This window comes from Oncorhynchus mykiss, chromosome 28, assembly GCF_013265735.2.
Source record: "Oncorhynchus mykiss isolate Arlee chromosome 28, USDA_OmykA_1.1, whole genome shotgun sequence".
In the NCBI taxonomy this organism is placed as follows: domain Eukaryota; kingdom Metazoa; phylum Chordata; class Actinopteri; order Salmoniformes; family Salmonidae; genus Oncorhynchus; species Oncorhynchus mykiss.
In genome coordinates this window covers 41,774,592-41,790,992 of record NC_048592.1, presented here as the reverse complement: position 1 = coordinate 41,790,992, position 16,401 = coordinate 41,774,592, and the positions used below count along the sequence as shown (strand labels likewise).

Below are 16,401 nucleotides of genomic sequence, written 5' to 3'. Positions count from 1 at the left end.
TAACCTGTAATCTATAAAATATACTGTCTGATGTAGTTATATTTAACCTGTAATCTATAAAATATACTGTCTGATGTAGTTATATTTAACCTGTAATATATAAAATATACTGTCTGATGTAGTTATATTTAACCTGTAAAATATAAAATATACTGTTTGATGTAGTTATATTTAACCTGTAATATATAAAATATACTGTCTGATGTAGTTATATTTAACCTGTAATATATAAAATATACTGTCTGATGTAGTTATATTTAACCTGTAATCTATAAAATATACTGTCTGATGTAGTTATATTTAACCTGTAATATATAAAATATACTGTCTGATTTAGTTATATTTAACCTGTAATCTATAAAATATACTGTCTGATGTAGTTATATTTAACCTGTAATCTATAAAATATACTGTCTGATGTAGTTATATTTAACCTGTAATCTATAAAATATACTGTCTGATGTAGTTATATTTAACCTGTAAAATATAAAATATACTGTCTGATGTAGTTATATTTAACCTGTAATCTATAAAATATACTGTCTGATGTAGTTATATTTAACCTGTAATCTATAAAATATACTGTCTGATGTAGTTATATTTAACCTGTAATCTATAAAATATACTGTCTGATGTAGTTATATTTAACCTGTAATCTATAAAATATACTGTCTGATGTAGTTATATTTAACCTGTAATATATAAAATATACTGTCTGATGTAGTTATATTTAACCTGTAATATATAAAATATACTGTCTGATGTTGTTATATTTAACCTGTAATCTATAAAATATACTGTCTGATGTAGTTATATTTAACCTGTAAAATATAAAATATACTGTCTGATGTAGTTATATTTAACCTGTAAAATATACTGTCTGAAGTAGTTATATTTAACCTGTAATCTATAAAATATACTGTCTGATGTAGTTATATTTAACCTGTAATCTATAAAATATACTGTCTGATGTAGTTTTATTTAACCTGTAATCTATAAAATATACTGTCTGATGTAGTTATATTTAACTTGTAATCTATAAAATATACTGTCTGATGTAGTTATATTTAACCTGTAATCTATAAAATATACTGTCTGATGTAGTTATATTTAACCTGTAAAATATACTGTCTGATGTAGTTATATTTAACCTGTAATCTATAAAATATACTGTCTGATGTAGTTATATTTAACCTGTAATCTATAAAATATACTGTCTGATGTAGTTATATTTAACCTGTAATCTATAAAATATACTGTCTGATGTAGTTATATTTAACCTGTAATATATAAAATATACTGTTTGATGTAGTTATATTTAACCTGTAATCTATAAAATATACTGTCTGATGTAGTTATATTTAACCTGTAAAATATAAAATATACTGTCTGATGTAGTTATATTTAACCTGTAATATATAAAATATACTGTTTGATGTAGTTATATTTAACCTGTAATCTATAAAATATACTGTCTGATGTAGTTATATTTAACCTGTAATCTATAAAATATACTGTCTGATGTAGTTATATTTAACCTGTAATCTATAAAATATACTGTCTGATGTAGTTATATTTAACCTGTAATCTATAAAATATACTGTCTGATGTAGTTATATTTAACCTGTAAAATATACTGTCTGATGTAGTTATATTTAACCTGTAAAATATACTGTCTGATGTAGTTATATTTAACCTGTAAAATATACTGTCTGATGTAGTTATATTTAACCTGTAATATATAAAATATACTGTCTGATGTAGTTATATTTAACCTGTAATCTATACTGTCTGATGTAGTTATATTTAACCTGTAAAATATAAAATATACTGTCTGATGTAGTTATATTTAACCTGTAATCTATAAAATATACTGTCTGATGTAGTTATATTTAACCTGTAATCTATTAAATATACTGTCTGATGTAGTTATATTTAACCTCTAAAATATAAAATATACTGTCTGATGTAGTTATATTTAACCTGTAATCTATAAAATATACTGTCTGATGTAGTTATATTTAACCTGTAATCTATAAAATATACTGTCTGATGTAGTTATATTTAACCTGTAAAATATAAAATATACTGTCTGATGTAGTTATATTTAACCTGTAAAATATAAAATATACTGTCTGATGTAGTTATATTTAACCTGTAATCTATAAAATATACTGTCTGATGTAGTTATATTTAACCTGTAATCTATAAAATATACTGTCTGATGTAGTTATATTTAACCTGTAAAATATACTGTCTGATGTAGTTATATTTAACCTGTAATCTATAAAATATACTGTCTGATGTAGTTATATTTAACCTGTAATCTATAAAATATACTGTCTGATGTAGTTATATTTAACCTGTAATCTATAAAATATACTGTCTGATGTAGTTATATTTAACCTGTAATATATAAAATATACTGTCTGATGTTGTTATATTTAACCTGTAATCTATAAAATATACTGTCTGATGTAGTTATATTTAACCTGTAATCTATAAAATATACTGTCTGATGTTGTTATATTTAACCTGTAATATATAAAATATACTGTCTGATGTAGTTATATTTAACCTGTAATATATAAAATATACTGTCTGATGTAGTTATATTTAACCTGTAATCTATAAAATATACTGTCTGATGTAGTTATATTTAACCTGTAATATATAAAATATACTGTCTGATGTAGTTATATTTAACCTGTAATATATAAAATATACTGTCTGATGTAGTTATATTTAACCTGTAATATATAAAATATACTGTCTGATGTAGTTATATTTAACCTGTAAAATATAAAATATACTGTCTGATGTAGTTATATTTAACCTGTAAAATATACTGTCTGATGTAGTTATATTTAACCTGTAATCTATAAAATATACTGTCTGATGTAGTTATATTTAACCTGTAATCTATAAAATATACTGTCTGATGTAGTTATATTTAACCTGTAAAATATACTGTCTGATGTAGTTATATTTAACCTGTAATCTATAAAATATACTGTCTGATGTAGTTATATTTAACCTGTAATCTATAAAATATACTGTCTGATGTAGTTATATTTAACCTGTAATCTATAAAATATACTGTCTGATGTAGTTATATTTAACCTGTAATATATAAAATATACTGTCTGATGTTGTTATATTTAACCTGTAATCTATAAAATATACTGTCTGATGTAGTTATATTTAACCTGTAATCTATAAAATATACTGTCTGATGTTGTTATATTTAACCTGTAATATATAAAATATACTGTCTGATGTAGTTATATTTAACCTGTAATATATAAAATATACTGTCTGATGTAGTTATATTTAACCTGTAATCTATAAAATATACTGTCTGATGTAGTTATATTTAACCTGTAATATATAAAATATACTGTCTGATGTAGTTATATTTAACCTGTAATATATAAAATATACTGTCTGATGTAGTTATATTTAACCTGTAATATATAAAATATACTGTCTGATGTAGTTATATTTAACCTGTAAAATATAAAATATACTGTCTGATGTAGTTATATTTAACCTGTAAAATATACTGTCTGATGTAGTTATATTTAACCTGTAATCTATAAAATATACTGTCTGATGTAGTTATATTTAACCTGTAAAATATAAAATATACTGTCTGATGTAGTTATATTTAACCTGTAATCTATAAAATATACTGTCTGATGTAGTTATATTTAACCTGTAAAATATACTGTCTGATGTAGTTATATTTAACCTGTAATCTATCAAATATACTGTCTGATGTAGTTATATTTAACCTGTAATCTATAAAATATACTGTCTGATGTAGTTATATTTAACCTGTAATCTATAAAATATACTGTCTGATGTAGTTATATTTAACCTGTAATCTATAAAATATACTGTCTGATGTAGTTATATTTAACCTGTAATCTATAAAATATACTGTCTGATGTAGTTATATTTAACCTGTAATCTATAAAATATACTGTCTGATGTAGTTATATTTAACCTGTAATCTATAAAATATACTGTCTGATGTAGTTATATTTAACCTGTAATATATAAAATATACTGTCTGATGTAGTTATATTTAACCTGTAAAATATAAAGTATACTGTCTGATGTAGTCATATTTAACCTGTAATCTATAAAATATACTGTCTGATGTAGTTATATTTAACCTGTAAAATATACTGTCTGATGTAGTTATATTTAACCTGTAATCTATAAAATATACTGTCTGATGTAGTTATATTTAACCTCTAAAATATAAAATATACTGTCTGATGTAGTTATATTTAACCTGTAATCTATAAAATATACTGCCTGATGTAGTTATATTTAACCTGTAAAATATAAAATATACTGTCTGGTGTAGTTATATTTAACCTGTAATCTATAAAATATACTGTCTGATGTAGTTATATTTAACCTGTAATCTATAAAATATACTGTCTGGTGTAGTTATATTTAACCTGTAATCTGTAAAATATACTGTCTGATGTAGTTATATTTAACCTGTAATCTATAAAATATACTGTCTGGTGTAGTTATATTTAACCTGTAATCTATAAAATATACTGTCTGATGTAGTTATATTTAACCTGTAAAATATAAAATATACTGTTTGATGTAGTTATATTTAACCTGTAATCTATAAAATATACTGTTTGATGTAGTTATATTTAACCTGTAAAATATACTGTCTGATGTAGTTATATTTAACCTGTAATATATAAAATATACTGTCTGATGTAGTTATATTTAACCTGTAATATGTAAAATATACTGTCTGATGTAGTTATATTTAACCTGTAATATGTAAAATATACTGTCTGATGTAGTTATATTTAACCTGTAATCTATAAAATATACTGTCTGGTGTAGTTATATTTAACCTGTAATCTGTAAAATATACTGTCTGATGTAGTTATATTTAACCTGTAAAATATAAAATATACTGTCTGATGTAGTTATATTTAACCTGTAATCTATAAAATATACTGTCTGATGTAGTTATATTTAACCTGTAAAATATAAAATATACTGTCTGATGTAGTTATATTTAACCTGTAAAATATACTGTCTGATGTAGTTATATTTAACCTGTAAAATATACTGTCTGATGTAGTTATATTTAACCTGTAATCTATAAAATATACTGTCTGATGTAGTTATATTTAACCTGTAAAATATAAAATATACTGTCTGATGTAGTTATATTTAATCTATAAAATATACTGTCTGATGTAGTTATATTTAACCTGTAAAATATAAAATATACTGTCTGATGTAGTTATATTTAATCTATAAAATATACTGTCTGGTGTAGTTATATTTAACCTGTAATCTATAAAATATACTGCCTGATGTAGTTATATTTAACCTGTAATCTATAAAATATACTGTCTGATGTAGTTATATTTAACCTGTAAAATATAAAATATACTGCCTGATGTAGTTATATTTAACCTGTAATCTATAAAATATACTGTCTGATGTAGTTATATTTAACCTGTAAAATATACTGTCTGATGTAGTTATATTTAACCTGTAATCTATAAAATATACTGTCTGGTGTAGTTATATTTAACCTGTAATCTATAAAATATACTGTCTGATGTAGTTATATTTAACCTGTAATATATAAAATATACTGTCTGATGTAGTTATATTTAACCTGTAAAATATAAAATATACTGTCTGGTGTAGTTATATTTAACCTGTAATATATAAAATATACTGTTTGATGTAGTTATATTTAACCTGTAATCTATAAAATATACTGTCTGGTGTAGTTATATTTAACCTGTAATCTATAAAATATACTGTCTGGTGTAGTTATATTTAACCTGTAATATATAAAATATACTGTCTGATGTAGTTATATTTAACCTGTAATCTATGAAATATACTGTCTGATGTAGTTATATTTAACCTGTAAAATATACTGTCTGGTGTAGTTATATTTAACCTGTAATCTATAAAATATACTGCCTGATGTAGTTATATTTAACCTGTAATCTATAAAATATACTGTCTGGTGTAGTTATATTTAACCTGTAATATATAAAATATACTGTCTGGTGTAGTTATATTTAACCTGTAATCTATAAAATATACTGTCTGATGTAGTTATATTTAACCTGTAATCTATAAAATATACTGCCTGATGTAGTTATATTTAACCTGTAATCTATAAAATATACTGTCTGGTGTAGTTATATTTAACCTGTAATATATAAAATATACTGTCTGGTGTAGTTATATTTAACCTGTAATCTATAAAATATACTGTCTGGTGTAGTTATATTTAACCTGTAAAATATAAAATATACTGTCTGATGTAGTTATATTTAACCTGTAAAATATACTGTCTGATGTAGTTATATTTAACCTGTAATCTATAAAATATACTGTCTGGTGTAGTTATATTTAACCTGTAATCTATAAAATATACTGTCTGATGTAGTTATATTTAACCTGTAATATATAAAATATACTGTCTGATGTAGTTATATTTAACCTGTAAAATATAAAATATACTGTCTGGTGTAGTTATATTTAACCTGTAATATATAAAATATACTGTTTGATGTAGTTATATTTAACCTGTAATCTATAAAATATACTGTCTGGTGTAGTTATATTTAACCTGTAATCTATAAAATATACTGTCTGGTGTAGTTATATTTAACCTGTAATATATAAAATATACTGTCTGATGTAGTTATATTTAACCTGTAATCTATGAAATATACTGTCTGATGTAGTTATATTTAACCTGTAAAATATACTGTCTGGTGTAGTTATATTTAACCTGTAATCTATAAAATATACTGCCTGATGTAGTTATATTTAACCTGTAATCTATAAAATATACTGTCTGGTGTAGTTATATTTAACCTGTAATATATAAAATATACTGTCTGGTGTAGTTATATTTAACCTGTAATCTATAAAATATACTGTCTGATGTAGTTATATTTAACCTGTAATCTATAAAATATACTGCCTGATGTAGTTATATTTAACCTGTAATCTATAAAATATACTGTCTGGTGTAGTTATATTTAACCTGTAATATATAAAATATACTGTCTGGTGTAGTTATATTTAACCTGTAATCTATAAAATATACTGTCTGGTGTAGTTATATTTAACCTGTAATATATAAAATATACTGTCTGGTGTAGTTATATGAAGCCTGTAATATATAAAATATACTGTCTGGTGTAGTTATATTTAACCTGTAAAATATAAAATATACTGTCTGGTGTAGTTATATTTAACCTGTAATCTATAAAATATACTGTCTGGTGTAGTTATATTTAACCTGTAAAATATAAAATATACTGTCTGGTGTAGTTATATTTAACCTGTAATCTATAAAATATACTGTCTGGTGTAGTTATATGAAGCCTGTAATATATAAAATATACTGTCTGGTGTAGTTATATTTAACCTGTAAAATATAAAATATACTGTCTGGTGTAGTTATATTTAACCTGTAATCTATAAAATATACTGTCTGGTGTAGTTATATTTAACCTGTAAAATATAAAATATACTGTCTGGTGTAGTTATATTTAACCTGTAATCTATAAAATATACTGTCTGATGTAGTTATATTTAACCTGTAAAATATAAAATATACTGTCTGGTGTAGTTATATTTAACCTGTAATCTATAAAATATACTGTCTGGTGTAATTATATTTAACCTGTAAAATATAAAATATACTGTCTGGTGTAGTTATATTTAACCTGTAATCTATAAAATATACTGTCTGGTGTAGTTATATTTAACCTGTAATCTATAAAATATACTGTCTGGTGTAGTTATATTTAACCTGTAATCTATTAAATATACTGTCTGATGTAGTTATATTTAACCTGTAATCTATAAAATATACTGTCTGGTGTAGTTATATTTAACCTGTAATATATAAAATATACTGTCTGGTGTAGTTATATTTAACCTGTAAAATATAAAATATACTGTCTGGTGTAGTTATATTTAACCTGTAATCTATAAAATATACTGTCTGGTGTAGTTATATTTAACCTGTAATCTATAAAATATACTGCCTGATGTAGTTATATTTAACCTGTAATATATAAAATATACTGTCTGATGTAGTTATATTTAACCTGTAATCTATAAAATATACTGTCTGATGTAGTTATATTTAACCTGTAATCTATAAAATATACTGTCTGATGTAGTTATATTTAACCTGTAATCTATAAAATATACTGTCTGATGTTGTTATATTTAACCTGTAATCTATAAAATATACTGTCTGATGTTGTTATATTTAACCTGTAAAATATAAAATATACTGTCTGATGTAGTTATATTTAACCTGTAATATATAAAATATACTGTCTGATGTAGTTATATTTAACCTGTAATATATAAAATATACTGTCTGATGTAGTTATATTTAACCTGTAATCTATAAAATATACTGTCTGATGTAGTTATATTTAACCTGTAATCTATAAAATATACTGTCTGATGTAGTTATATTTAACCTGTAATCTATAAAATATACTGTCTGATGTAGTTATATTTAACCTGTAATCTATAAAATATACTGTCTGATGTTGTTATATTTAACCTGTAATCTATAAAATATACTGTCGGATGTAGTTATATTTAACCTGTAATCTATAAAATATACTGTCTGATGTAGTTATATTTAACCTGTAATCTATAAAATATACTGTCTGATGTTGTTATATTTAACCTGTAATCTATAAAATATACTGTCTGATGTAGTTATATTTAACCTGTAATCTATAAAATATACTGTCTGATGTAGTTATATTTAACCTGTAATCTATAAAATATACTGTCTGATGTAGTTATATTTAACCTGTAATCTATAAAATATACTGTCTGATGTAGTTATATTTAACCTGTAATCTATAAAATATACTGTCTGATGTAGTTATATTTAACCTGTAATCTATAAAATATACTGTCTGATGTAGTTATATTTAACCTGTAATATATAAAATATACTGTTTGATGTAGTTATATTTAACCTGTAATCTATAAAATATACTGTCTGATGTAGTTATATTTAACCTGTAATCTATAAAATATACTGTCTGGTGTAGTTATATTTAACCTGTAATCTATAAAATATACTGTCTGATGTAGTTATATTTAACCTGTAATCTATAAAATATACTGTCTGGTGTAGTTATATTTAACCTGTAATATATAAAATATACTGTCTGATGTAGTTATATTTAACCTGTAATCTATAAAATATACTGTCTGGTGTAGTTATATTTAACCTGTAATCTATAAAATATACTGTCTGATGTAGTTATATTTAACCTGTAATATATAAAATATACTGTCTGATGTAGTTATATTTAACCTGTAATCTATAAAATATACTGTCTGATGTAGTTATATTTAACCTGTAATCTATAAAATATACTGTCTGATGTAGTTATATTTAACCTGTAATATATAAAATATACTGTCTGATGTAGTTATATTTAACCTGTAATCTATAAAATATACTGTCTGATGTAGTTATATTTAACCTGTAATCTATAAAATATACTGTCTGATGTAGTTATATTTAACCTGTAATATATAAAATATACTGTCTGGTGTAGTTATATTTAACCTGTAGAATGTACTGTCTGATGTAGTTATATTTAACCTGTAGAATGTACTGTCTGATGTAGTTATATTTAACCTGTAATATATAAAATATACTGTCTGATGTAGTTATATTTAACCTGTAATCTATAAAATATACTGTCTGATGTAGTTATATTTAACCTGTAAAATATAAAATATACTGTTTGATGTAGTTATATTTAACCTGTAATCTATAAAATATACTGTTTGATGTAGTTATATTTAACCTGTAAAATATACTGTCTGATGTAGTTATATTTAACCTGTAATATATAAAATATACTGTCTGATGTAGTTATATTTAACCTGTAATATGTAAAATATACTGTCTGATGTAGTTATATTTAACCTGTAATATGTAAAATATACTGTCTGATGTAGTTATATTTAACCTGTAATCTATAAAATATACTGTCTGGTGTAGTTATATTTAACCTGTAATCTGTAAAATATACTGTCTGATGTAGTTATATTTAACCTGTAAAATATAAAATATACTGTCTGGTGTAGTTATATTTAACCTGTAATCTATAAAATATACTGTCTGGTGTAGTTATATTTAACCTGTAAAATATAAAATATACTGTCTGGTGTAGTTATATTTAACCTGTAATCTATAAAATATACTGTCTGATGTAGTTATATTTAACCTGTAAAATATAAAATATACTGTCTGGTGTAGTTATATTTAACCTGTAATCTATAAAATATACTGTCTGGTGTAATTATATTTAACCTGTAAAATATAAAATATACTGTCTGGTGTAGTTATATTTAACCTGTAATCTATAAAATATACTGTCTGGTGTAGTTATATTTAACCTGTAATCTATAAAATATACTGTCTGGTGTAGTTATATTTAACCTGTAATCTATTAAATATACTGTCTGATGTAGTTATATTTAACCTGTAATCTATAAAATATACTGTCTGGTGTAGTTATATTTAACCTGTAATATATAAAATATACTGTCTGGTGTAGTTATATTTAACCTGTAAAATATAAAATATACTGTCTGGTGTAGTTATATTTAACCTGTAATCTATAAAATATACTGTCTGGTGTAGTTATATTTAACCTGTAATCTATAAAATATACTGCCTGATGTAGTTATATTTAACCTGTAATATATAAAATATACTGTCTGATGTAGTTATATTTAACCTGTAATCTATAAAATATACTGTCTGATGTAGTTATATTTAACCTGTAATCTATAAAATATACTGTCTGATGTAGTTATATTTAACCTGTAATCTATAAAATATACTGTCTGATGTTGTTATATTTAACCTGTAATCTATAAAATATACTGTCTGATGTTGTTATATTTAACCTGTAAAATATAAAATATACTGTCTGATGTAGTTATATTTAACCTGTAATATATAAAATATACTGTCTGATGTAGTTATATTTAACCTGTAATATATAAAATATACTGTCTGATGTAGTTATATTTCACCTGTAATCTATAAAATATACTGTCTGATGTAGTTATATTTAACCTGTAATCTATAAAATATACTGTCTGATGTAGTTATATTTAACCTGTAATCTATAAAATATACTGTCTGATGTAGTTATATTTAACCTGTAATCTATAAAATATACTGTCTGATGTTGTTATATTTAACCTGTAATCTATAAAATATACTGTCTGATGTAGTTATATTTAACCTGTAATCTATAAAATATACTGTCTGATGTAGTTATATTTAACCTGTAATCTATAAAATATACTGTCTGATGTTGTTATATTTAACCTGTAATCTATAAAATATACTGTCTGATGTAGTTATATTTAACCTGTAATCTATAAAATATACTGTCTGATGTAGTTATATTTAACGTGTAATCTATAAAATATACTGTCTGATGTAGTTATATTTAACCTGTAATCTATAAAATATACTGTCTGATGTAGTTATATTTAACCTGTAATCTATAAAATATACTGTCTGATGTAGTTATATTTAACCTGTAATCTATAAAATATACTGTCTGATGTAGTTATATTTAACCTGTAATATATAAAATATACTGTTTGATGTAGTTATATTTAACCTGTAATCTATAAAATATACTGTCTGATGTAGTTATATTTAACCTGTAATCTATAAAATATACTGTCTGGTGTAGTTATATTTAACCTGTAATCTATAAAATATACTGTCTGATGTAGTTATATTTAACCTGTAATCTATAAAATATACTGTCTGGTGTAGTTATATTTAACCTGTAATATATAAAATATACTGTCTGATGTAGTTATATTTAACCTGTAATCTATAAAATATACTGTCTGGTGTAGTTATATTTAACCTGTAATCTATAAAATATACTGTCTGATGTAGTTATATTTAACCTGTAATATATAAAATATACTGTCTGATGTAGTTATATTTAACCTGTAATCTATAAAATATACTGTCTGATGTAGTTATATTTAACCTGTAATCTATAAAATATACTGTCTGATGTAGTTATATTTAACCTGTAATCTATAAAATATACTGTCTGATGTAGTTATATTTAACCTGTAATCTATAAAATATACTGTCTGATGTAGTTATATTTAACCTGTAATATATAAAATATACTGTCTGGTGTAGTTATATTTAACCTGTAGAATGTACTGTCTGATGTAGTTATATTTAACCTGTAGAATGTACTGTCTGATGTAGTTATATTTAACCTGTAATATATAAAATATACTGTCTGATGTAGTTATATTTAACCTGTAATCTATAAAATATACTGTCTGATGTAGTTATATTTAACCTGTAAAATATAAAATATACTGTTTGATGTAGTTATATTTAACCTGTAATCTATAAAATATACTGTTTGATGTAGTTATATTTAACCTGTAAAATATACTGTCTGATGTAGTTATATTTAACCTGTAATATATAAAATATACTGTCTGATGTAGTTATATTTAACCTGTAATATGTAAAATATACTGTCTGATGTAGTTATATTTAACCTGTAATATGTAAAATATACTGTCTGATGTAGTTATATTTAACCTGTAATCTATAAAATATACTGTCTGGTGTAGTTATATTTAACCTGTAATCTGTAAAATATACTGTCTGATGTAGTTATATTTAACCTGTAAAATATAAAATATACTGTCTGATGTAGTTATATTTAACCTGTAATCTATAAAATATACTGTCTGATGTAGTTATATTTAACCTGTAAAATATAAAATATACTGTCTGATGTAGTTATATTTAACCTGTAAAATATACTGTCTGATGTAGTTATATTTAACCTGTAAAATATACTGTCTGATGTAGTTATATTTAACCTGTAATCTATAAAATATACTGTCTGATGTAGTTATATTTAACCTGTAAAATATAAAATATACTGTCTGATGTAGTTATATTTAATCTATAAAATATACTGTCTGATGTAGTTATATTTAACCTGTAAAATATAAAATATACTGTCTGATGTAGTTATATTTAATCTATAAAATATACTGTCTGGTGTAGTTATATTTAACCTGTAATCTATAAAATATACTGCCTGATGTAGTTATATTTAACCTGTAATCTATAAAATATACTGTCTGATGTAGTTATATTTAACCTGTAAAATATAAAATATACTGCCTGATGTAGTTATATTTAACCTGTAATCTATAAAATATACTGTCTGATGTAGTTATATTTAACCTGTAAAATATACTGTCTGATGTAGTTATATTTAACCTGTAATATATAAAATATACTGTCTGATGTAGTTATATTTAACCTGTAAAATATAAAATATACTGTCTGGTGTAGTTATATTTAACCTGTAATATATAAAATATACTGTTTGATGTAGTTATATTTAACCTGTAATCTATAAAATATACTGTCTGGTGTAGTTATATTTAACCTGTAATCTATAAAATATACTGTCTGGTGTAGTTATATTTAACCTGTAATATATAAAATATACTGTCTGATGTAGTTATATTTAACCTGTAATCTATGAAATATACTGTCTGATGTAGTTATATTTAACCTGTAAAATATACTGTCTGGTGTAGTTATATTTAACCTGTAATCTATAAAATATACTGCCTGATGTAGTTATATTTAACCTGTAATCTATAAAATATACTGTCTGGTGTAGTTATATTTAACCTGTAATATATAAAATATACTGTCTGGTGTAGTTATATTTAACCTGTAATCTATAAAATATACTGTCTGATGTAGTTATATTTAACCTGTAATCTATAAAATATACTGCCTGATGTAGTTATATTTAACCTGTAATCTATAAAATATACTGTCTGGTGTAGTTATATTTAACCTGTAATATATAAAATATACTGTCTGGTGTAGTTATATTTAACCTGTAATCTATAAAATATACTGTCTGGTGTAGTTATATTTAACCTGTAATATATAAAATATACTGTCTGGTGTAGTTATATGAAGCCTGTAATATATAAAATATACTGTCTGGTGTAGTTATATTTAACCTGTAAAATATAAAATATACTGTCTGGTGTAGTTATATTTAACCTGTAATCTATAAAATATACTGTCTGGTGTAGTTATATTTAACCTGTAAAATATAAAATATACTGTCTGGTGTAGTTATATTTAACCTGTAATCTATAAAATATACTGTCTGGTGTAGTTATATGAAGCCTGTAATATATAAAATATACTGTCTGGTGTAGTTATATTTAACCTGTAAAATATAAAATATACTGTCTGGTGTAGTTATATTTAACCTGTAATCTATAAAATATACTGTCTGGTGTAGTTATATTTAACCTGTAAAATATAAAATATACTGTCTGGTGTAGTTATATTTAACCTGTAATCTATAAAATATACTGTCTGATGTAGTTATATTTAACCTGTAAAATATAAAATATACTGTCTGGTGTAGTTATATTTAACCTGTAATCTATAAAATATACTGTCTGGTGTAATTATATTTAACCTGTAAAATATAAAATATACTGTCTGGTGTAGTTATATTTAACCTGTAATCTATAAAATATACTGTCTGGTGTAGTTATATTTAACCTGTAATCTATAAAATATACTGTCTGGTGTAGTTATATTTAACCTGTAATCTATTAAATATACTGTCTGATGTAGTTATATTTAACCTGTAATCTATAAAATATACTGTCTGGTGTAGTTATATTTAACCTGTAATATATAAAATATACTGTCTGGTGTAGTTATATTTAACCTGTAAAATATAAAATATACTGTCTGGTGTAGTTATATTTAACCTGTAATCTATAAAATATACTGTCTGGTGTAGTTATATTTAACCTGTAATCTATAAAATATACTGCCTGATGTAGTTATATTTAACCTGTAATATATAAAATATACTGTCTGATGTAGTTATATTTAACCTGTAATCTATAAAATATACTGTCTGATGTAGTTATATTTAACCTGTAATCTATAAAATATACTGTCTGATGTAGTTATATTTAACCTGTAATCTATAAAATATACTGTCTGATGTTGTTATATTTAACCTGTAATCTATAAAATATACTGTCTGATGTTGTTATATTTAACCTGTAATATATAAAATATACTGTCTGATGTAGTTATATTTAACCTGTAATATATAAAATATACTGTCTGATGTAGTTATATTTAACCTGTAATATATAAAATATACTGTCTGATGTAGTTATATTTAACCTGTAATCTATAAAATATACTGTCTGATGTAGTTATATTTAACCTGTAATCTATAAAATATACTGTCTGATGTAGTTATATTTAACCTGTAATCTATAAAATATACTGTCTGATGTAGTTATATTTAACCTGTAATCTATAAAATATACTGTCTGATGTAGTTATATTTAACCTGTAATCTATAAAATATACTGTCTGATGTAGTTATATTTAACCTGTAATCTATAAAATATACTGTCTGATGTAGTTATATTTAACCTGTAATCTATAAAATATACTGTCTGATGTAGTTATATTTAACCTGTAATCTATAAAATATACTGTCTGATGTAGTTATATTTAACCTGTAATCTATAAAATATACTGTCTGATGTAGTTATATTTAACCTGTAATCTATAAAATATACTGTCTGATGTAGTTATATTTAACCTGTAATCTATAAAATATACTGTCTGATGTAGTTATATTTAACCTGTAATCTATAAAATATACTGTCTGATGTAGTTATATTTAACCTGTAATCTATAAAATATACTGTCTGATGTAGTTATATTTAACCTGTAATCTATAAAATATACTGTCTGATGTAGTTATATTTAACCTGTAATCTATAAAATATACTGTCTGATGTAGTTATATTTAACCTGTAATCTATAAAATATACTGTCTGATGTAGTTATATTTAACCTGTAATCTATAAAATATACTGTCTGGATGTAGTTATATTTAACCTGTAATCTATAAAATATACTGTCTGGTGTAGTTATATTTAACCTGTAATCTATAAAATATACTGTCTGATGTAGTTATATTTAACCTGTAATATATAAAATATACTGTCTGATGTAGTTATATTTAACCTGTAATCTATAAAATATACTGTCTGATGTAGTTATATTTAACCTGTAATCTATAAAATATACTGTCTGATGTAGTTATATTTAACCTGTAATATATAAAATATACTGTCTGATGTAGTTATATTTAACCTGTAATCTATAAAATATACTGTCTGATG

The 16,401-nt window shown here is 23.3% G+C and overlaps 1 protein-coding gene across 2 annotated transcripts in view; it reads right to left on the bottom strand.

The window, feature by feature from the left end:
* Positions 1 to 16,401, bottom strand: part of LOC110508265 (macrophage mannose receptor 1) — a 99,736-nt gene that overhangs the window by 64,977 nt on the left and 18,358 nt on the right. The gene's annotated exons all lie outside the window — the stretch shown is intronic.